General features: G+C 45.4%; 1 long non-coding RNA gene across 3 annotated transcripts; it reads left to right on the top strand.

Annotated features, from left to right (window-relative positions):
* The first annotated feature begins 15,740 nt into the window (after positions 1 to 15,740).
* On the top strand, positions 15,741 to 24,246 carry LOC125517139. 3 transcript variants are annotated; one of them, XR_007287426.1, is made up of 8 exons: positions 15,743 to 15,922; positions 16,091 to 16,185; positions 16,257 to 16,332; positions 16,664 to 16,815; positions 21,429 to 21,477; positions 21,580 to 21,699; positions 21,794 to 21,915; positions 23,737 to 24,246. It is a non-coding gene; the product is annotated as an uncharacterized LOC125517139 (long non-coding RNA). The 3 variants fall into 3 exon arrangements; XR_007287427.1 differs by having other exon boundaries at positions 15,741 to 16,185; positions 16,257 to 16,423; XR_007287425.1 differs by having other exon boundaries at positions 15,744 to 16,185.
* The last annotated feature ends 477 nt before the right edge of the window (positions 24,247 to 24,723 follow it).

Below are 24,723 nucleotides of genomic sequence, written 5' to 3' on the forward strand. Positions count from 1 at the left end.
AATAAGACGAATCTAAGTGAAACCTTTTGCTTGTGCATGAACTCTAACAGTAAATACATGATGTTTTACATGTACGAACATACATCATCAAAGTAACAAAACCATGTGATAGTGTTAAAAAACCGCTTCATAGACTAAAACATATGTAGAGAATTAAATTACTGGCCTACTGAAATAAATACATATTCTAGTATTTTCTCACTAACTCCTCACAACTCAATCAACTAACTGGTTTGTGTGAATTGGTTTTTGTATTACTTTCATGTTGCCAATTTGAATCGAATTCAAATTTTCCAAGCAAATTTGTGGAACCAATTTTAAGGGACGACACCAAATCTTTTCTCTCTCCCTAGCGTCTAGAACTGGCCCACCAGGCCCATCTGGGCCTCTAAAACCTAGTCCGATCCCCAACAAAACAACTCACATCACCTCCCCTCATCTCCATCACGTGCCGCCACCGCACACCCGCACAGATATCACCTGGCGCCAGCTGAGCCTCGCCGGAGAGCTCTTCGCTCCGCCAAGCACACCTCCACGACCTCTGCCCGGCGTTCGCCCTGCCAAGCACACCTCCACGACCTCTGTCAGGCCTTCCCAAGTGAGCGACAATGTCGCCTCCTATAGTCGTGGTGTCAGCCGGCGAGCTCTTCGCCCCGCCAGCACCTCCCATCTGGCCGGCCGACCCGGGTGCCAGCTTCACGCCTCTGTAGCCGCGGCATCTGCCGACGAGCAAATTCCCCGCCTGCAGCTCCCCCCTAGTTGCTCCCCTAGTCGGCCGGCCTAAGTGCCGGCTTTGTCTCCTACTATCGCGGCTTCGGCCGGAGGGCTCCCCCCTGCCTGCACCTCTCCAACATCTGGTCGCGCCTCTGTAGGTGTGGCGTTGGCCGACGAGCAATTCCCTGCCTGCACCAACTTTGAGTCCCTTTTTGCCCTCCACTGACCCACCTCCGTAGATCCCTTCCTCCCGCCGATCTCGTCCCGCCTTTGCCTGTGCTTTTCTCATGTGCTTTTGTTGATTCTTGAGGAGGCTGGTTGTGTTGGGTTTTGTAGTAATTTCAAAATTTTCCTACGCACACGCAAGATCATGTGATGCATAGCAACGAGAGGGGAGAGCGTTGTCTACGTACCCACGCAGACCGACTGCGGAAGCGTTGACACAACGTAGAGGAAGTAGTCGTACGTCTTCACGATCCAACCGATCAAGCACCGAAACTACGGCACCTCCGAGTTCGAGCACACATTCAGCTCGATGACGATCCCCGGACTCCGATCCAGCAAAGTGTCGGGGAAGAGTTCCGTCAGCACGACGGCGTGGTGACGATCTTGATGTACTACAGCAGCAGGGCTTCGCCTAAACTCCGCTACAGTATTATCGAGGACTATGGTGGCTGGGGGCACCGCACACGGCTAAGTAATAGATCACGTGGATCAACTTGTGTGTTTCTTGGGTGCCCCTGCCTCCGTATATAAAGGACTAGAGGGGGGAGGCTGGCCGGCCAAGGGTGGCGCGCCAGGAGAGTCCTACTCCCTCTGGGAGTAGGATTCCCCCCCCCCCCCCAATCCTAGTTGGAATAGGACTCCTTGAGGGGGGAAAGAGAGAGAGGGGGCCGGCCACCTCTCCTAGTCCTAATAGGACTAGGGAAGGGGGGAGGCGTGCGGCCACCTTGGGCTGCTCATTTCTCCTTTCCACTAAAGCCCACTAAGGCCCATATAGCTCCCGGGGGGGTTTCCGGTAACCTCCCGGTACTCCGGTAAAATCCCGATTTCACCCGGAACACTTCCGATATCCAAACATAGGCTTCCAATATATCAATCTTTATGTCTCGACCATTTCGAGACTCCTCGTCATGTCCGTGATCACATCCGGGACTCCGAACAACCTTCGGTACATCAAAATGCATAAAATCATAATATAACTGTCATCGTAACCTTAAGCGTGCGGACCCTACGGGTTCGAGAACAATGTAGACATGACCGACACACGTCTCCGGTCAATAACCAATAGTGGGACCTGGATGCCCATATTGGCTCCTACATACTCTACGAAGATCTTTATCGGTCAGACCGCATAACAACATACGTTGTTCCCTTTGTCATCGGTATGTTACTTGCTCGAGATTCGATCGTCGGTATTCCAATACCTAGTTCAATCTCGTTACTGGCAAGTCTCTTTACTCGTTCTGTAATACATCATTCCGCAACTAACTCATTTAGTTGTAATGCTTGCAAGGCTTAAGTGATGTGCATTACCGAGAGGGCCCAGAGATACCTCTCCGACAATCGGAGTGACAAAACCTAATCTCGAAATACGCCAACCCAACATGTACCTTTGGAGACACCTGTAGTACTCCTTTATAATCACCCAGTTACGTTGTGACGTTTGGTAGTACCCAAAGTGTTCCTCCGGTAAACGGGAGTTGCATAATCTCATAGTTATAGGAACATGTATAAGTCATGAAGAAAGCAATAGCTGTTGGAAATATGCCCTAGAGGCAATAATAAATTAGTTATTATTATATTTCCTTGTTCATGATAATCGTTTATTATCCATGCTATAATTGTATTGATAGGAAACTCAGATACATGTGTGGATACATAGACAACACCATGTCCCTAGTGAGCCTCTAGTTGACTAGCTCGTTGATCAATAGATGGTTATGGTTTCCTAACCATGGACATTTGGATGTCGTTGATAACGGGATCACATCATTAGGAGAATGATGTGATGGACAAGACCCAATCCTAAGCCTAGCACAAAGATCGTGTAGTTCGTATGCTAAAGCTTTTCTAATGTCAAGTATCATTTCCTTAGACCATGAGATTGTGCAACTCCCGGATACCGTAGGAGTGCTTTGGGTGTATCAAACGTCACAACGTAACTGGGTGACTATAAAGGTGCATTACAGGTATCTCCGAAAGTATCTGTTGGGTTGGCACGAATCGAGACTGGGATTTGTCACTCCGTGTAAACGGAGAGGTATCTCTGGGCCCACTCGGTAGGACATCATCATATGCGCAATGTGACCAAGGAGTTGATCACGGGATGATGTGTTACGGAACGAGTAAAGAGACTTGCCGGTAACGAGATTGAACTAGGTATTGGATACCGACGATCGAATCTCGGGCAAGTAACATACCGATAGACAAAGGGAATTGTATACGGGATTGATTAAGTCCTTGACATCGTGGTTCATCCGATGAGATCATCGTGGAACATGTGGGAGCCATCATGGGTATCCAGATCCCGCTGTTGGTTATTGACAGGAGAACGTCTCGGTCATGTCTGCATGTCTGCCGAACCCGTAGGGTCTACACACTTAAGGTTCGGTGACGCTAGGGTTATGAAGATATGTGTATGCAGTAACCCGAATATTGTTCGGAGTCCTGGATGAGATCCCGGACGTCACGAGGAGTTCCGGAATGGTCCGGAGGTAAAGATTTATATATAGGAAGTCCTGTTTCGGCCATCGGGACAAGTTTCGGGGTCATCGGTATTGTACCGGGACCACCGGAAGGTTCCCGGGGGCCCACCGGGTGGGGCCACCTATCCCGGAGGGTCCCATGGGCTGAAGTGGGAAGGGATCCAGCCCAAAGTGGGCTGGGGCGCCACTTCCCTTATGGCCCATGCGCCTAGGGTGAAGGGGGAAACCCTAAGGAAGAGTCCCAAGGAGGGAAGGCACCTCCTAGGTGCCTTGGGGGGGGAGGACTCCTCCCCTGGCCGCCGCCCCCCTAGAGATTGGATCTCCTAGGGGCTGGCGCACCCCCCCTTGGGATTCCTATATATAGTGGGGTAGGAGGGCCTCTCAAACACACCTTTTGCCTTTGGTGCAGCCCCTCCCTCTCTTCCCGTTACGTCTTTCTCTCGTAGTATAGGCGAAGCCCTGCTACTGTGACGCCCTGCATCCACCACCACGCCGTCGTGCTGCTGAATCTTCATCAACCTCTCCCTCTCTCCTTGCTGGATCAAGGCGTGGGAGACGTCATCGGGCTGTACGTGTGTTGAACGCGGAGGTGCCGTCCGTTCGGCACTAGGATCATCGGTGATCTGAATCACGACGAGTACGACTCCATCAACCCCGTTCACTTGAACGCTTCCGCTTAGCGATCTACAAGGGTATGTAGATGCACTCTCCTTCCCCTCGTTGCTGGTTTCTCCATAGATAGATCTTGGTGATACGTAGGAAAATTTTGAATTTATGCTACGTTCCCCAACAATAGCAACATACTAAACGATCGGGTGCTAAGCTAATGGAATGGGTCATGTCAATCAGATCATTTTCTTAATGATGTGATCCCGTTAGTCAAATAACAACTCATTGTTCATGGTTAGGAAACATAACCATCTTTGATTAACGAGCTAGTCAAGTAGAGACATACTAGTGACACTTTGTTTGTCTATGTATTCACACATGTATTATGTTTCCGGTTAATACAATTCTAGCATGAATAATAAACATTTATCATGATTATAAGGAAATAAATAATAACTTTATTATTGCCTCTAGGGCATATTTCCTTCAGTCTCCCACTTGCACTAGAGTCAATAATCTAGATTACACCATTATGATTCTAACACCCATGGAGCCTTGGTGCTGATCATGTTTTGCTCGTGGAAGAGGCTTAGTCAACGGGTCTGCAACATTCAGATCCGTATGTATTTTGCAAATCTCTATGTCTCCCACCTGGACTAGATCCCGGATGGAATTGAAGCTTCTCTTGATGTGCTTGGTTCTCTTGTGAAATCTGGATTCCTTTGCCAAGGCAATTGCACCAGTATTGTCACAAAAGATTTTCATTGGACTCGATGCACTAGGTATGACACCTAGATCGGATATGAACTCCTTCATCCAGACTCCTTCGTTCGCTGCTTCCGAAGCAGCTATGTACTCCGCTTCACATGTAGATCCCGCTACGACGCTTTGTTTAGAACTGCACCAACTGACAGCTCCACCGTTTAATGTAAACACGTATCCGGTTTGCGATTTAGAATCGTCCGGATCAGTGTCAAAGCTTGCATCAACGTAACCTTTTACGATGAGCTCTCTGTCACCTCCATATACGAGAAACATATCCTTAGTCCTTTTCAGGTATTTCAGGATGTTCTTGACCGCTGTCCAGTGAGCCACTCCTGGATTACTTTGGTACCTCCCTGCTAGACTTATAGCAAGGCACACATCAGGTCTGGTACACAGCATTGCATACATGATAGATCCTATCGCTGATGCATAGGGAACATCTTTCATATTCTCTCTATCTTCTGCAGTGGTCGGGCATTGAGTCTTACTCAATTTCACACCTTGTAACACAGGCAAGAATCCTTTTTTTTGCTTGATCCATTTTGAACTTCTTCAAAATTTTGTCAAGGTATGTTGTTTGTGAAAGTCCAATTAAGCGTTTTGATCTATCTCTATAGATCTTTATGCCTAATATGTAAGCAGCTTCACCGAGGTCTTTCATTGAAAAACTTTTATTCAAGTATCCCTTTATGCTATCCAGAAATTCTACATCATTTCCAATTAGTAATATGTCATCCACATATAATATCAGAAATGCTACAGAGCTCCCACTCACTTTCTTGTAAATACAGGCTTCTCCAAAAGTCTGTATAAAACCAAATGCTTTGATCACACTATCAAAACGTTTATTCCAACTCCGAGAGGCTTGCACCAGTCCATAAATGGATCCCTGGAGCTTGCACACTTTGTTAGCTCCCTTTGGATCGACAAAACCTTCTGGTTGCATCATATACAACTCTTCTTCCATAAATCCATTCAGGAATGCAGTTTTGACATCCATTTGCCAAATTTCATAATCATAAAATGCGGCAATTGCTAACATGATTCGGACAGACTTAAGCATCGCTACGGGTGAGAAGGTCTCATCGTAGTCAATCCCTTGAACTTGCCAAAAACCTTTTGCGACAAGTCAAGCTTTGTAGACAGTAACATTACCGTCAGCGTCAGTCTTCTTCTTGAAGATCCATTTATTCTCAATCACTTGCCGATCATCGGGCAAGTCAACCAAAGTCCATACTTTGTTCTCATACATGGATCCCATCTCAGATTTCATGGCTTCAAGCCACTTTGCGGAATCTGGGCTCATCATCGCTTCTTCATAGTTCGTAGGTTCATCATGATCTAGTAGCATGACTTCCAGAACAGGATTACCGTACCACTCTGGCGCGGATCTTACTCTGGTTGATCTACGAGGTTCAGTAGTATCTTGTTCTGAAGTTTCATGATCATTATCATTAGCTTCCTCACTAACTGGTGTAGGTGTCGCAGAAACAGTTTTCTGTGATGTACTACTTTCCAATAAGGGAGCAGGTACAGTTACCTCATCAAGTTCTACTTTCCTCCCACTCACTTCTTTCGAGAGAAACTCCTTTTCTAGAAAGTTTCCGAATTTAGCAACAAAAGTCTTGCCTTCGGATCTGTGATAGAAGGTGTATCCAATAGTTTCCTTTGGATATCCTATGAAGACACATTTCTCCGATTTGGGTTCGAGCTTATCAGGTTGAAGCTTTTTCACATAAGCATCGCAGCCCCAAACTTTCAGAAACGACAACTTTGGTTTCTTGCCAAACCACAGTTCATAAGGCGTCGTCTCAACGGATTTTGATGGTGCCCTATTTAACGTGAATGCGGCCGTCTCTAGAGCGTATCCCCAAAACGATAGCGGTAAATCAGTAAGAGACATCATAGATCGCACCATATCCAGTAAAGTACGATTACGACATTCGGACACACCATTACGCTGTGGTGTTCCGGGTGGCGTGAGTTGCGAAACTATTCCACAATTTTTCAAATGTACACCAAACTCGTAACTCAAATATTCTCCTCCACGATCAGATCGTAGAAACTTTATTTTCTTGTTACGATGATTTTCAACTTCACTCTGAAATTCTTTGAACTTTTCAAATGTTTCAGACTTGTGTTTCATTAAGTAGATATACCCATATCTGCTTAAATCATCTGTGAAGGTGAGAAAATAACGATATCTGCCACGAGCCTCAATATTCATCGGTCCACATACATCTGTATGTATGATTTCCAACAAATCTGTTGCTCTCTCCATAGTACCGGAGAACGGCGTTTTGGTCATCTTGCCCATGAGGCACGGTTCGCAAGTACCAAGTGATTCATAATCAAGTGGTTCCAAAAGTCCATCAGAATGGAGTTTCTTCATGCGCTTTACACCGATATGACCTAAACGGCAGTGCCACAAATAAGTTGCACTCTCATTATCAACTCTGCATCTTTTGGTTTCAACATTATGAATATGTGTGTTACTACTATCGAGATTCAACAAGAATAGACCACTCTTCAAGGGTGCATGACCATAAAAGATATTACTCATATAAATAGAACAACCATTATTCTCTGATTTAAATGAATAACCGTCTCGCATCAAACAAGATCCAGATATAATGTTCATGCTTAACGCTGGCACCAAATAACAATTATTTAGGTCTAATACTAATCCCGAAGGTAGATGTAGAGGTAGCGTGCCGACTGCGATCACATCGACTTTGGAACCGTTTCCCACGCGCATCGTCACCTCGTCCTTAACCAATCTTCGCTTGATCCGTAGTCCCTGTTTCAAGTTGCAAATATTAGCAACAAAACCAGTATCAAATACCCAGGTGCTACTGCGAGCATTAGTAAGGTACACATCAATAACATGTATATCACATATACCTTTGTTCACCTTGCCATCCTTCTTATCCGCCAAATACTTGGGGCAGTTCCGCTTCCAGTGACCAGTCTGCTTATAGTAGAAGCACTCAGTTTCAGGCTTGGGTTTCTTCTCTTGAGTAGCAACTTGCTTGCCGTTCTTTTTGAAGTTCCCCTTCTTCTTCCCTTTGTCCTTTTTCTTGAAACTAGTGATCTTGTTGACCATCAACACTTGATGCTCCTTCTTGATTTCTACCTCCGCAGCTTTCAGCATCGCGAAGAGCTCGGGAATAGTCTTGTTCATCCCTTGCATATTATAGTTCATCACGAAGCTCTTGTAGCTTGGTGGCAGTGATTGAAGAATTCTGTCAATGACGCAATCATCTGGAAGATTAACTCCCAATTGAATAAAGTGATTATTATACCCAGACATTTTGAGTATATGCTCACTGACAGAACTGTTCTCCTCCATCTTGCAGCTATAGAACTTATTGGAGACTTCATATCTCTCAATCCGGGCATTTGCTTGAAATATTAACTTCAACTCCTGGAACATCTCATATGCTCCATGACGTTCAAAACGTCGTTGAAGTCCCGATTCTAAGCCGTAAAGCATGGCACACTGAACTATCGAGTAGTCATCAGCTTTGCTCTGCCAGACGTTCATAACATCCGGCGTTGCTCCTGCAGCAGGCCTGGCACCTAGCGGTGCTTCCAGGACGTAATTCTTCTATGCAGCAATGAGGATAATCCTCAAGTTACGGACCCAGTCCGTGTAATTGCTACCATCATCTTTCAACTTTGCTTTCTCAAGGAACGCATTAAAATTCAACGGAACAACAGCACAAGCCATCTATCTAAAGTCAAACATAAACAAGCAAGATACTAATCAGGTACTAAGTTTCATGATAAATTTAAGTTCAGTTAATCAATTTAATTAAAGAACTCCCACTTAGATAGACATCCCTCTAATCCTCTAAGTGATTACGTGATCCAAATCAACTAAACCATAACCGATCATCACGTGAGATGGAGTAGTTTTCAATGGTGAACATCGTTATGTTGATCATATCTACTATACGCTTGACCTTTCGGTCTCCGTGTTCCGAGGCCATATCTGTATATGCTTGGCTCGTCAAGTATAACCTGAGTATTCCGCGTGTGCAACTGTTTTGCACCCGTTGTATTTGAACGTAGAACCTATCACACCCGATCATCACGTGGTGTCTCAGCACGAAGAACTTTCGCAACGGTGCATACTCAGGGAGAACACTTCTTGATAATTTAGTGAGAGATCATCTTATAATGCTACCGTCAATCAAAGCAAGATAAGATGCATAAAAGGATAAACATCACATGCAATCAATATAAGTGATATGATATGGCCATCATCATCTTGTGCTTGTGATCTCCATCTCCGAAGCACCGTCGTGATCACCATCGTCACCGGCGTGACACCTTGATCTCCATCGTAGCATCGTTGTCGTCTCGCCAAGCTTGTGCTTCTACGACTATCGCTACCGCTTAGTGATAAAAGTAAAGCATTACATCGCGATTGCATTGCATACAATAAAACGACAACCATAAGGCTCTTGCCAGTTGCCGATAACTTAGTTACAAAACATGATCATCTCATACAATAAAATTCAGCATCATGTCTTGACCATATCACATCACAACATGCCCTGCAAAAACAAGTTAGACGTCCTCTACTTTGTTGTTGCAAGTTTTACGTGGCTGCTACGGGCTTAAGTAAGAACCAATCTCACCTACGCATCAAAACCACAACGATAGTTTGTCAATTTGACTCCGTTTTAACCTTCGCAAGGACCGGGCGTAGCCACACTCGGTTCAACTAAAGTTGGAGAGACAGTCGCCCGCAAGCCACCTATGTGCAAAGCACGTCGGGGAAACCGGTCTCGCGTAAGCGTACGCGTAATGTTGGTCCGGGGCGTCTCGTCCAACAATGCCGCCGAACCAAAATATGACATGCTGGTAGGCAGTATGACTTATATCTCCCACAACTCACTTGTGTTCTACTCGTGCATATAACATCAACATAAATAACCTAGGCTCTGATACCACTGTTGGGTTTCGTAGTAATTTCAAAATTTTCCTACGCACACGCAAGATCATGTGATGCATAGCAACAAGAGGGGAGAGTGTTGTCTACGTACCCACGCAGACCGACTGCGGAAGCGTTGACACAACGTAGAGGAAGTAGTCGTACGTCTTCACGATCCAACCGATCAAGCACCGAAACTACGGCACCTCCGAGTTCGAGCACACGTTCAGCTTGATGACGATCCCCGGACTCCGATCCAGCAAAGTGTCGGGGAAGAGTTCCGTCAGCACGACGGCGTGATGACGATCTTGATGTACTACAGCAGCAGGGCTTCGCCTAAACTCCGCTACAGTATTATCGAGGACTATGGTGGCTGGGGGCACCGCACACGGCTAAGTAATAGATCACGTGGATCAACTTGTGTGTTTCTTGGGTGCCCCTGCCTCCGTATATAAAGGACTAGAGGGGGGAGGCTGGCCGGCCAAGGGTGGCGCGCCAGGAGAGTCCTACTCCCTCTGGGAGTAGGATTCCCCCCCCAATCCTAGTTGGAATAGGACTCCTTGAGGGGGGAAAGAGAGAGAGGGGGCCGGCCACCTCTCCTAGTCCTAATAGGACTAGGGGAGGGGGGAGGCGCGCGGCCACCTTGGGCTGCTCCTTTCTCCTTTCCACTAAAACCCACTAAGGCCCATATAGCTCCCGGGGGGTTTCCGGTAACCTCCCGGTACTCCGGTAAAATCCCGATTTCACCCGGAACACTTCCGATATCCGAACATAGGCTTCCAATATATCAATCTTTATGTCTCGACCATTTCGAGACTCCTCGTCATGTCCGTGATCACATCCGGGACTCCGAACAACCTTCGGTACATCAAAATGCATAAACTCATAATATAACTGTCATCGTAACCTTAAGCGTGCGGACCCTACGGGTTCGAGAACAATGTAGACATGACCGAGACACGTCTCCGGTCAATAACCAATAGCGGGACCTGGATGCCCATATTGGCTCCTACATATTCTACGAAGATCTTTATCGGTCAGACCGCATAACAACATACGTTGTTCCCTTTGTCATCGGTATGTTACTTGCCCGAGATTCGATCGTCGGTATTCCTATACCTAGTTCAATCTCGTTATCGGCAAGTCTCTTTACTCGTTCTGTAATACATCATTCCGCAACTAACTCATTTAGTTGTAATGCTTGCAAGGCTTAAGTGATGTGCATTACCGAGAAGGCCCAGAGATACCTCTCCGACAATCGGAGTGACAAAACCTAATCTCGAAATACGCCAACCCAACATGTACCTTTGGAGACACCTGTAGTACTCCTTTATAATCACCCAGTTACGTTGTGACGTTTGGTAGTACCCAAAGTGTTCCTCCGGTAAACGGGAGTTGCATAATCTCATAGTTATAGGAACATGTATAAGTCATGAAGAAAGCAATAGCAACATACTAAACGATCGGGTGCTAAGCTAATGGAATGGGTCATGTCAATCAGATCATTTTCTTAGTGATGTGATCCCGTTAGTCAAATAACAACTCATTGTTCATGGTTAGGAAACATAACCATCTTTGATTAACGAGCTAGTCAAGTAGAGGCATACTAGTGACACTTTGTTTGTCTATGTATTCACACATGTATTATGTTTCCAGTTAATACAATTCTAGCATGAATAATAAACATTTATCATGATTATAAGGAAATAAATAATAACTTTATTATTGCCTCTAGGGCATATTTCCTTCAGGTTGATGCTAGGGATAACCTAGACATATTTGAATTGGTGATATTTGATTCACGGGAGCAAGGTGGGATTATTCAGTGTGTTAGAGCATCTCCAACAGCCGCCCCACAAGCGGCGCGCTAAAAAAATCAGAATACAGCTCCGGGTGAGCCAGCTTTTGCGCGCGGCAGTGCGCTGGCTCCAGCGGCTGCCGCAAAATAAAGCGTGCCCGAGCTGCTCCAGCAGGCGCGCTATATTTCATCTTTTTTTCCTTGACGCCTACTATGTAACTACGATTTGATACACATTTAGTTCCAATAGTACAAATGTGGAGATAGTTCGTCACATAGCCTGTTTCTATGATACAAAATAGTGTGTCGATAGTTCATAGTCTTCTCCTACGATAGATAGATAAAACGAAAAACTACTACTACTCGTCATTCTCTGACTCGGACTCTGCCTCGGTGATGTCCTCCTCCGACGTCTGAGCGTAGGCGTCAAGGAACCGCTCGTCGTTGGAGTCCCAGGACGACACAACTCCTAGCTTGATGTTGAATTTAGCGACCGCCTTCCGCGTTCGCTTGTCCTCGTCGGTGATAAGCCGCGGGGGAGGCGCCAAGTCCTGTGCCCGCTCCCGTGTCGCCACGTCCGTGAAGTTCATGTGCCATGTCGCAGTGTCGTACACGCGGGCGCCATCCTGGGCGGTGTCGAAGGTTTCGAGGCCGAGGCGCACGCCGCCGCCCGACCGAATCTCGGCGGAGTTGGTGCCAGACGGACGCACGTGGACACCGCGGTAGCCCGAAGCTCCCCGGCGGCCAGGCGGCGAGGCGACATGGTGGTGCGGTGGTGGCGTGTCGGCGGCGAGGAGAGAAAGCGGTAGAGGGAGCGACGAGAGAACGGTAGAGGGCACTGCAATTTTATAGGCGTGCCGGACGCGGTGCGTCAAATCTAGCGCGCGAGCTGCGCCTTTCCCCCCCGCGCGCAATCGTTTCCCGCCTCCGCTGGAGCACGCGAAAACGCCCCCCGCGCGCTAAAATGCCAGTTACTTTACCGCGCGCATCTTTTGGCGCGGCTGTTGGAGATGCTCTTACTATATATCCGATTGTATATGCAGCCTACAACGGACACAATTGAGCATGGATGCAGGCCCAGCCGAGGCCCAGTTTAGCGAATCAGCCACGTACGGGAAAACGAAAATCAGACGCAGCGAAACAGATAGAGCGAAAATTTAGCACCACCTCGAATATATTTTAAATTCAAACTGAAAGCGTATTATGACATGAGAAGAAAGCGTATTGTAACGGTGAACCCACAGAGTTAATCCATACTTTATTATTAGGGAAAGATAGGGAACTAATTTCTGAGTTATTGCTGTTGTCCCTTTTACTTTTCTACTCATACAATGTTGCTAATTTGGAGTTAGTACAATAAATCTACTGATTTGGAGGTCTTTATTATGTAGTCCAGTTTCTTTATGCTTGCATTTGTCCATGTTTCTCTTCTATTTCCATCATTGAGAAGTTGAGATGTTGGTTTGGATGATATTCTGATGCTGGTAGGTTAGAGGCCTTTATATTTATTGTAAAGGATTGTTCTCTTTTTCAACATGAAGGCCTCTTCATATTTCTTGTGAAGGATTGTATATGTAAAAACTAAAAAGTGCCATTCAACAAACATTTTTCTTGTAGAGACGTGCGTGCACGTGTAAGGCTACTAGTAACACACACACATTTGAGCAGAACTTTATTACTCCCTCCGTCTAGGTGTGTAAGTCATCTTACGAAAACCAAATAATCCCAAAACACTTAGGTGCGATACATTAACTTCTATCTCGTTTCTTATTTCTTGACATATCAACCAATAAGAGATGTGGGTGTGCATGCTTTTAATGACTTGAAACTATCAAACACGACATGCAGTGGTTAATTCATTGCATGCAATGCTTTTAGTTAGTAAATAAACATTAAGTTCTCTAGTTTTCCCCTCCTTCTTGGTCATAATACACAATCTAAGATGACTTATTCACTAGACGGAGTGAATACCTACGTTAAAGAAAATCGCGCGTGGAAAGCAAGGATCCAGGTGTTCTTTCACTTTTTCTCTTGCCCGGCCATTGATGAATCGCGCATGCATGCCTCGATGTTCTAAAAGTCTCCTCAGGACCTCTCCGACGGGCCATCCCAAGACAATGCTGCTTTTTTTGCGGGCCCCAAGACAATGCTGCTAATTAACGCTATCTCCAAAGGAGATGGATTTTGCTCAGAGATCGCTCTTGTTGTCTCGCACTGATAATCTGTGACTGAGACTCTTATTGTTCATCCTCGTAGTATCCACCGTACAAGCTAAAGAGGAAGTATCCACCGTCATGGTGCAAGCTAGCTCTCGCAGTGCTGTTTTTCTAGTCGAGATGTTTTTTTAAGGCACGTTTCGATGAACTAGCAAGCCAGCATAGGATGCTCCTCCTCCGCCCCACTGGTGTGGCGGTGAGTGCTGCAGCGGACCCGTGTTTATATTCGCGCGGCGGGTCCATGCTGTCTTCTCCCCCGGCCCACGGATGGATCATTTTAGCTACAGAGATCACGCTAGCTGTTCACGAGTATGAGACTAGAGTACATTCCCCACCACGGATGGGTCATTTAGCTACTCTACAAAGACCACGCGCACTCCACTCCATTTCAGTGACGAGTAGCAGGAGCCAGCCAGAAGACATTTTGCTCGCATTCAGGCCTAGCTAGCCAGCTATGTGAATCGTCCACCGGCATATTCTCGCCAGCATACGCACAAGGAGCATGGGCACGGGATTACTGAGACGGCGATTCCTTTCATCAGCAAATTGTCCTCTCTTTATTTTTATTTACTTTGTATATTAGATTTGACTAAAGTCAAACTTCATAAAATTTGACTACATTTATAGAAAAATATATGATATTTACATTAGCAAATCTATATGGTCTAAAAATGTATTCAACAATGAATATAATGATATTGATTTGTTACAATATATGTTAATATTTAGGGTTTAGAGTAAACAAAAACGGAGTCTTTTGAGACACGCATGCATTGAATGCACGCGAGCCCGGGCCGGATGATTCCACCGAAAGCCGCGCCGTGGCGGTCGCTTTTTCAGACTAGTCACAATGGATAGTAACTTAGACTAGTAACATGCATATGTTACTAGTCTATGCTACTACCTCCACAATGGATAGTAACATATGTGTTGTGTCATGCATCACTTCATTTGTTACGTTGTAGACTCATCTTTTCTTGATACGTGTGATGTTACAGTAACTAGCTATGTTACCACATTCCTCTCTTTCTTTTTACATGTCACATCATCTATTTTGCCTAGATAATTGTGATGTTAACACCTATGTTACTTCCACTCTCCTACTGAGGGTAGTTCACGGCGTGCCGCACGATTCGAAACTGCATGACAGTTCTTTATTTTTGGCATGGTTCTTCTTGCCATATGAGCGTTCTTTAGTCGCCACTTGGTTTGTTCCATATACGGAGTACGTATAGAAAAAACCTGCACGAGATCGTGGGCCGGGATGTGCGCGCGACTTTGTCGCGGCGTTTGAGGTGGGTAAAAAAAAACTTCCGTCGCGTCGCGTAGTTTGACCTGGGCACCTGGCCATCAGTTTTATGTTCTTCCAAATCAAATCAAGCGTCCGGGGTTGGCTGGCCAGCCGCTGGATATAATTTATTTCCATTTATTGCGATGGATCGTCTGGTTGTGATCCTGCGTCATCGTCTTGAATGCGTATAAAAGCTCCTCTGCTGTACTAAATTACTAGTAGTATAGGATTAATCGTATTCTACAGTAGCGTACGAGCCCGACCATACGTTTAGCTGTTCTGCGCATCCGCAACGTGCCGAGTTATACAACAGCACCATGCAAAAAAAAAAAGAGTTGTGTACAACAGCAAGGATCATCGGAATAAATTCTGAGAAGCATTCTGGCAAAACAGAGGCCTGCGATTGGCTTAAATACAGTACGTACTTGTCACGTCGCTGGGTGAATACTACAGTGTTGCGATAAGACATCCTGCCACCACGTAATACTTTTCCTTGTGTGTCAGTATGGCCTTGTTTCCTTCTTTGTCGGAACGACGCGGCTCGATCTCAACTGATTTGCAAAAATTACGCGGCATACAACTTTTTTTTTTGAGGGATACGCGGCATACAACTTAGCCACACAGACTGACCGCCAGGGTCCACGCACGCAGCCGCCCAACGCGAGTCCCAGGTTATCGAGTCGTGTGCGGTACTCGCACAACACGGCTCCGCCCCCCGCCCCCCACCCCCCCAACCCTCTTACTCTGCCTATGGCTCTCGCTCCGCCTCCGGCGATGGATCCCCGTGCGTGGCTGCCGTGCATGGACATGGCTAGTCCGCCGGAGACACGAATCCTGCATGTGGCTGTCGTCGTCGGCACACCTCTATTTTTCTCTGTATTGTCACTGTCCCCTCTTGTGGATCGATCTAACCTTGCTCCTCCTTCCGTCGTCGTCGTAGGCCTGGTTGTTGGCCGGTGGCCGCCATTAATACGCAATTGATGCTCCTCCTTCCGTCGCAGCTAACCGTGATTTTTTCGCTCACAATTTCTCTTCTCCGTGTAGATCTTCCCTTGGTGGCGCTTGCATCTTCACATGGCATAAGATCGAAGGATCCTATGAACCCAGGCCGTCATGCACGGTCATCCACCCCGCCGGAGGTAGGAAGCCGGAGTGTGGTCTGTTGTGTTGCTTGTGAATTTTCGCTCATGACATCTATTTTCTTGTGCAGATTGGTATTGCTTGCATGTTCACAGGACCATGGACAGAGGATCTCCTGAACACGATGAACATCCTAGGTTTTCGATGTGAGCCAGTGGTTCTTCCAATTCATCTCCTATTTTGCGGATAGAAACCACGCTAGATTTTTTTCGCCGGCAGATCTGATTCGGACCCACAGTACTTCTCTAGCCCTGCTGTGTCTTCTCATTCTCTACCCATCGTTCTTCCTCCTTGGCTTTGAATCTGCCACGATGACCACCAGACTGTCTCTCCGCACGAGTCAGTATAGTCGTGTTCACCATCAATTTTCAGTCATAACCTTATCCCGCTCATGTTGTTTTCCTTCGTCTTCTCTATATTATTTCAGTTTTTATTTCCACTGATATTCCTCTGATATGTACTTTCCCCCCACTGCAGGTTTGTTTTCCTCGCTCTACGCGGGGAGATCTCTTATTCTGACCCTGCCCTGGCTCTGTTCTCTACAAACCCTGACCTACTGCTGCCGTTTTGGGGCTGCTACCGAAGTTTCTGTTCATGACAGTTCCAGAAGATAAGTTCACTGCTTGCAGGTAATTAGAGTCCCCTTTGAAGTATTTATCCCCCTCTTTCCTCTATTATCTTGAAGTACTTTGACATTTTACTTGCCAAGGCGTGCATTGGATGGTTCTATTCCCTTTATGATTCCATATACAATATGTTGATTGCTTTTGTGGTGAATCATGCGAAGGATTTAATTTGCGTTCAGCCACACAAAAAAGCCCGGTCCTATAGGTACGACCGTGCAAATTCCCCTATTAGTAATTTAGTACCATCTCAACAAAGGTTGTGTGTGCCGAGTGACCGATGAAATACACTTGGCAAACTACTTGGCACTAGGCAAAATAAGTGATTCCGGCGATACTGTTTACTAGCGAGCGTCCATTTTGAACTGGGTACGAGCTTAACAGATTTAAGAAGCGGTTAGATCAAACGCCAGCTTGGAGTAGACTTAAAGAAAATCCAGTATATTGTGATGACCGTGGTCGTGCAGACTTCAACCAATATAAAACTGCTCCAGTATTAGATTTACGAGCATATTTTAAGAACTCGAACTTATTACTAGTACCCCAAGTGTGGTGGTGGTATGTCAAACAACAGCAGTAAAACAACATCAGATCAATATGCAAACCGTATCAAACAATCACTAGGCTTCACGCCGCGGGCATGCTCTTATGTATGCTTGCACCAGATGGCTGGAACCTTTTCCTTTCCTTTTTTGCAAGTCGTATAAATTTGCGATCTAATTCCGCAAGACATTAAGTAGTGGTCAAGGGGATCCAAAGGGTGAGAGAGATGATAGCATAGCATTCCACTCCTAGGAAACGGAATCTTATTATGTGCTTCAAGATCTAGCAGCCACAACCACAGCCACGCCGTATGAATGTTGATCACCGTTACTGCTCGTACGTGGGTACTAGTGAGATTTTTGGAAAATACCCCACGGACCCTCGCAATCTTTATCCCTGCCATCTCACTGTTGCCGTCTTTACTCTCTAAGTGACATGTCAATCTACTGGCTTGCTCGGTATGCTGACTGGTTCTTGCGGAAGCATGGCGATGATACGGTCGATGCACGGAGACGATTAATTGAAGTGACGAAGGGGCCCACAGCCCAAATGCCCGTTTAAATTATGCACGGTAGTTGGTAGTACTTGCATAGGAGCCATGAAGACAATCTCGGGGCCAGAGAGGGTCCTGTTGGTTTGTTTTCAAAACTTTTGCAAAGGGAAAGATCCAAGGACCAAATGGAGGAGTACAGGGCGTTCCCTTTGTTCTGTTTTACAAGAGCTGGCAAGTGTGACTGTGTGGGCCGGCAAGCGTTGCGTTGCGTCGCCTCCTCTCTTTCTGCCTCCTCATTTCGATGCGATATCAACCCTTGCTGGGCTCTTCCTCGAACGGGTTGTTGTGTAACAGGTGAGTAGGGCCCAGTAGAACGCATGTGAATTTGCTCATCAACTTGATGGATTAATTTTAAGATATATGACATCCCTATTAGAGGAGGCACCTATTCTTCCATCAAATATTCTGCTTTTTCTTGGGTACTCGGGTTCAAGTACCTATTGATTTTTTGTTTCTTCACTAGCTTCACATAATCCTGAAAACACAAGTTTTCTCCAAGCCTCTTGCGCACATCTCTGATTGAAGGGTACTATTCTATAATGTTTCTTTAGTAGACCCCCCTGCTAATCTGAGCGAGTTTTCATATACTGTATACACAAATACATGATTCACTATACCCGCTTTTGAAATAAAGACTAGATAACCTCTTCTCACCTGAATATCCAAATACAAAGTGGTAAGAAACAAATTTTAATTAATGAGAAGAATCAATGGATTCATGATTAACCTCTCTGCTGGTTCTCCCCGAAATGCGTTGAGGCGCAACAGTTGATTGGACATCTAGGGGTAAAGCACTATTTCGGTGTGGGCTGCGCAAGCGGTACCAAATCGAGGCCATTTCAAAAATCAAAACAATCGGGACTACTTGTATTTCTGCAATTTTGGTTCGGCACTCGTTTTGGGAGATGAAGACGCAGTGGTAAAGCTGCTGCCTTGTGACCATGAGGTCACTGGTTCAAGTTCTGGAAACAGCTTCTTACTATAGACCCGAAGTGGTCGGACCCTTCCCCGGACCCTGCGCAAGCGGGTGCTACATGCACCGGGCTGCCCTTTTTATTCATTTTGGGAGATAGAGGACGGACATCCCACATCAAGGGCATCTCCAACGTCGACCCTCAAACTGTTCGCATACGTTCGGACCGCGCTAGCCGGACGTGTTGTGCCATCCAAATGCACTTTCTCCCGCGAACCAGAGTCAAACGTGGGGGGAGTAGTAGTGCTTTGCGAGGCGTCCGGACCGCTGCCACGCCTGCGTGTGACCGCCCTGGCCCACCCGAACCACCTTCCTCGCCCACGCGCGCTTCTCGCCCGAAACAGTCTGCGCTGCTCCAGAGTGTCAGTGCCACATTCATGCCCAGCTAGAGTGGACATGATCTCTCACTGGTGCCGGCATTGAAGTGGCCCCGACCGAGAGAGGAGCGCCTGCGCCGCTTCTCGGTGTGCGCGATGTCTCCACGTTCAAATGACACCACGGCCGCCCGTCTGTCCATTTGTCGCCCACATTAATGACACCGCCCACAACCTTCATCTCCTCCAGGAGCACCAGCAGGCGGAGGAGCAGCTCAACGCCCGTAGGGAGATCGCGTCGGACGCGGATGTGGCGGAGCAGGCGGCGCTGCATGAGTCCTATCGCTCCGCCCGCGAGATCCCCCTCGCCCGCTGGCGGTAGCGCCAACGTTAAGCGGAACTGGAGGCCGCCTACCAAGAGTTTGACGAGGCAGCAAACGAGGTGTGGGGCAAGACAAGCGAGGAGGAGGACATCGCCGGCTCCGCCCCGGCTGCGCCTCGGCTGCGCCCCTCCACCACGACCACGAAGCCGATACGTCAACGGGCACCGCCAATAGTGAGGAAGAGTAGTGCATGGTAGGTCCCCGTTGCTCGGGTCCGAAGAAGGCGACCACTCCTTCCCTCCCGTTGAAGCCAAGCTTGGTGAGCTAAAGATCGTCGGTCGATTAGCCGCTTGGCGACGACATGGAGGAGGACGACTTCACTTCTCGACGCTCCGAAGGCAGAGGTTATGGAGGCGGAACTGGAGAAGGCGAAGCTTCAGCTCTCGGGGCTCATGCCTGGACACGGGAATGGGCGTCGGCGATCATTTAGATTAGGTAAACTAGCACATATGCCCGATTGTTGCAACGGAAGAAAAAATAATATGCATTTAAAGTTAGTGAGAATTATATGTGCAAGCAAAACCCTGTGTGCACGTGAAAAATGAACATTTAGCTTCTCGGTTTCGCCGGGTGTGAAGTAATCAATCCGCTATCTTTTCAATCATTGATTGAGGACATTTAAGAGTTTTGTTATGTCATCGTACGCCAGAGAAGGCCCATGAATTATTCAATCTAATTTCCCTTTCAACCCAGGAGATTTGAAGGTATGAAGTTTCTGATATTGTAGGAACATGAACCATTTTTTAAATCTTGAATTTGATTTCGAAAATTATGTACATTTTCAGAAAAATAGGAGCAAAATTTGAAACATGAACATCTTTTCAAATTCATGAACATTTTTGAAAAACCAATTTAAAAAAAAACATGGACATTATTTGAATTTGTGAACATTTTATTTATAATGGGAACATGTGTTGAAAATTCATAACATTTTTTGAAAATATTTATCTTTTATAGGCGAACATTATTTTGAATTGTGAAAATTTCACTAAACCAAGAATATATTTTGAATTTGGAGCATTTCTTAAATGCCATTTTCTTTTTCAAAATATTGAACTATTTTTAAAAACAATAAAAAAATAGAACAGGAAACCTTTTTCAAGTTCCAAATATTTTTTTAAATATCAACAAAATATTGGAATTCTGAACATTTTCCAAAATTTGTTTTTTTAATTCTAAACTTTTTTGAGAGTTTTGAATTTATGAAATAAATTCTGTAAGAAAAATTAACATGGAAGGGAAAAAATATATAGGAGGAGGAAATAAAAATAGAAGTAGAACATAGAAACAAAGAAAAATGGGCCAGCCCATTATTGGTTGTCCTGGGCGAAGGTCCTATTATTTGCCGCTCTGTGCGGGAAATAGAAATTTCCGAGCTGTGTTGGCAGAAAAATAAGTGGGCTGGCTTTGCTGGGCCACAGCGCGTGGCCTATGTACGAAATTCTGGAAAAGCTTTTTTTAGCAGATAAATGCATAAAAATTTAATACCACCTCGGATAAAAAATCTTTTGGATGGATGGTGAAGGATAAAAAAATTAACGAAACACACCATGCTTTATTATTATTAGGTATTAGGTATAGATTAACGGTGCGTGCAGAGCCGGACGAGCAACGCTTTTAGTTAAAAGTATGTCCAAACTGTAATGAATTCCGTCATGTTTATTTGAAATCCGCCGTGTTTGCATGAATCTCTTATCGTTTTTTTGAAAATCCGGTCATGTTTACATGAATTTTATCTGGTTGTACGGATAGTAGTTGAAATGTAACGTTGGATGGCCATCTTCTGTATCCGTGTCCGCGGACTGGTTTGCTCCCTCATCGTGTCGATGGATCTAATACCTGCATCTTCTCAGATGTCGTTCTGGGGCGATTGGAACAAGGGAGGGGGGGTCTGGCCACAAGGTGATTTTGGCTGCAGAGTTCAGTTCCTTGGTCGATTTAGGATTTTTATCTTTAGATTGTTGTTCTCTCCCTACACCTGTCTTCTGATATGAATTTGTGCAGCCTTTCTACTGGCTTGGAGCTGGGAATCTGAATCTGGATAAAGAGCCTACTCTGGACGAACTGGATGTGGAGAATGTGGGGAAGCTGTCCACCGTCTGGAGAGGTTGAGTCAATGTTCAGGTCAAATCTAGATGCCTATGCATTTTTGTTACTGCTATCCATAGCAATTTGATTATTTTCATTTCGTAATGGTTATTTGTGTTTGTGTTTGCAGGAACTGGAGGAGTTCCTCCCCCCTCCTCCGGAGGAGTTGACTGTTGGCAGGGATGAGGTTACCGTGAGAGATGTTGGTACTTACCGGGGCAAGTGCAGGGAGGGGTCCATACTGAGAAGAAGGTAAAATTTTGGGCGTAATTAAAACAAAGATTGTCTATTGGAGCTTATGGCGGGCCATTTTGATTTACATTCCATTCTCTAGTTTGTTTGTTGTTTAGACTGTACATATACCAGCACGAATTAGATACAACCTGTGACTGGCATTTAATATTGCTTTGAATGTCATGGCTTTTTGTGACTAGATTGAGATACACTGGATAGAGGTTATTTCTACGGTTTTTCTTGCTATTTTACAGTCAAATGTAATATTATGGGGTCTTCATTCAAGTTTTCGCCTACTGTATTTATCTTTGGCGCTGTATTTATCTTACCAGGCAGTTGTTTTGCATTGGGCCAATCCTTAACTCTCTGAGCAGGTGTGTTGTTTTGTGGAGCCACCCGTTAATGACTAGTCCACTGAAATTAGATGTTCCATTTCATTTCATTTCAATTTGTCCTCGCTGCATTATCCTGAAACGAGGGAAGCGAGAGCGAGGAAGCTCTGGTTTGAGCGGTGTAGAGCTGGAGCTGTAGTCGCCGGCGGCGGAGAGCGATGAGTGGAGGATTAGACAGCAGCTTTGTCCTCTTAGTGTTGTTCTCGGCTATATTTTTTTCTGCTGGTTCCCCTTCTCTAAATGTTTCTCCCCAGTTGATTTTTGTTTGAGCGGCGTAGAGCCGGAGCTGTAGGTGCCGGCGGCGGAGAGTGACCTTGTGTGTGCGGTTGTTGCTTTCTTGAAGCTTTCTTAGTGTAATTGTTGGCATTCTCTCTAGCAGGGTAATTGTTGATGATTGTTCTTTGTAACTAGTGTTATTCCATGGAGTAACTGTATGATATACATGTGCGTGTGTGTGTGTGTGTGTGTGTTGAGGGGGTAGTTCTGTGTTAGTGATCACTAATTAGTGTTTTGTTTGTAGTGTGACTTCATGTATATGTTTGCAATGTTGCTGCAGTGTAACTTTGGGTGGGATTGAGTCAGATTGATATGTTTTGTATTATCCACTTCAATTTCTACAAGTCCTAGTAATCTTAGCACTATAATTAATGATCCCTGTTAGATAGGCTGTTTTGTATGATCCAGTTTCCAATTTCCCCATGTAATCTTAACAACAGTTGTCTCAAAGTTGAAAACCCCACGATTCTCCTGGTTTAATACTGCATCCTTTACAACCTTTTCATTTGGTTTGTCTTTGTTGGTTAATATTGCATCCTTTTAGAACCTTTTCATTTTGGTTTTTATTTTTCGTTCAGGAATACTGCATCCATTTTTAGCTCCATTTTATTGGTTTTTGTCATTGTTGGAAAATACTGCATCCATTTTTGAACTATTTCCTTTTTGGTTTATGTTTTGATGGGTAGTGCTGCTTCCTTTCTAGTTGTTGGATAGCTATTTTTGGTTCACTTTACTTTGTAATCGAAGACAAATAAACCAAAAATGATATGCATTCAAAGCTTTTTTGATGGAATTTCAGTTTCCTATCTGTTGTACTTACTGTTCACATGCCTCTGTAATTTAAGTTGCCTGCCACTCTAATTTCTCCTGCCACTATGAGAAGAGATAAGATACTTGTAGTTACTAGCCAAGTTTCATAAGAGAAATGCTTAACTATACTTGTAGTTACTAGCCAAGTTTCATAACAGAACTGCTTAACTATACTTTTAGTTACTGCATATCATGTTAGATTGGCTTCAAAAAAATGGCAGCATAGATTAATAATCGTCTAATTGGCATTTTTATGTTTGATCCAGTGATCCAGCATAGATTAGTAATGTTGTTAGTTCATTTGCAAGTACCTGGCTGGCGCGAGCGAGCCAATGCTGTTCTAACATTTTATCTTGATCAGGATTGCTTGCAACTCCCTTGCCGGTCATCATGGCAAATCCCCACTGGACTACCCGCAACTGAAGAAGGTTCAGAATGCCATCCGTGATTTGTTTGACAAGGTTGCTTCAGAGATACATGGTTTTAAGGGCCACCCATACCTTCTCGAAGAAGTGGTTATTCTTGCCCCATACCTTCTCGAAGAAGTGGTTATTCTTGCCCCAGAGCCCGCGCCTAAGAGCTCTTGCAAGTCCAAGCAAAAAGCTAAGAAGAAGTGAAAATGAAGCCACTCTAAATCTCATACGCCTAAGAGCTCTCTGAAGACAAGCAAAACCAGAAGAAGTGAAAACGAAGCCTCTAAATCTCATACCAGTTTTGGCAAGACTTCTATCATCTTGAGACTGTTATCATGCTTTCTCAGTTTTAAGTTTCTTGTCGAATGCTATTATTGGTTCTTTTCACTATCGGTTTTGTGAATCACATACAAAGCTGGGATGGAAGAATGAAATGTCTGGATCGTCTTTTGGTTTTTTGTGACCCTATGATGATGTGACGTTTAGTTTCAGTTTTCAGTTATTACCGTTTGTTGTTTTAACCGTGATCTGCTCATCTGCAACACGACGTGCTCCTGATGTGTGGTTTACTATCAGTTAGTATTACCGTTGGTCGCGCTGGGGCTAGCTGGCGTGCTGATGGGCGGGAGCAGCATCTTTTGCAGAGTCCTTGGCTTATTTCGTGCGCGAGTCGGGGTGTTCGATCTCATTGCTCGCGCGTAGGGCTTAGAATGATTGCAAAAGCGCGTAAGTCGGGTTGCCCTGTGGGTCTTTGATCTTTAGCATCTTTAGCAGATTCCGCGACCTGCCGTCTTCATGTACAGTATCCCGTAAACGTTTTTTTGCAGGACGCCGGGCGCACAACCAGAACAGAACTTGCATATCAATCCTGCAAATCTGAACATACTAGTTCCCGCTAAAAACATCTCGCCGGAGTTCATCACAAGCATAGCATA

This window comes from Triticum urartu, chromosome 6 (genome assembly GCF_003073215.2).
Source record: "Triticum urartu cultivar G1812 chromosome 6, Tu2.1, whole genome shotgun sequence".
Classification (NCBI taxonomy): Eukaryota; Viridiplantae; Streptophyta; class Magnoliopsida; order Poales; family Poaceae; genus Triticum; species Triticum urartu.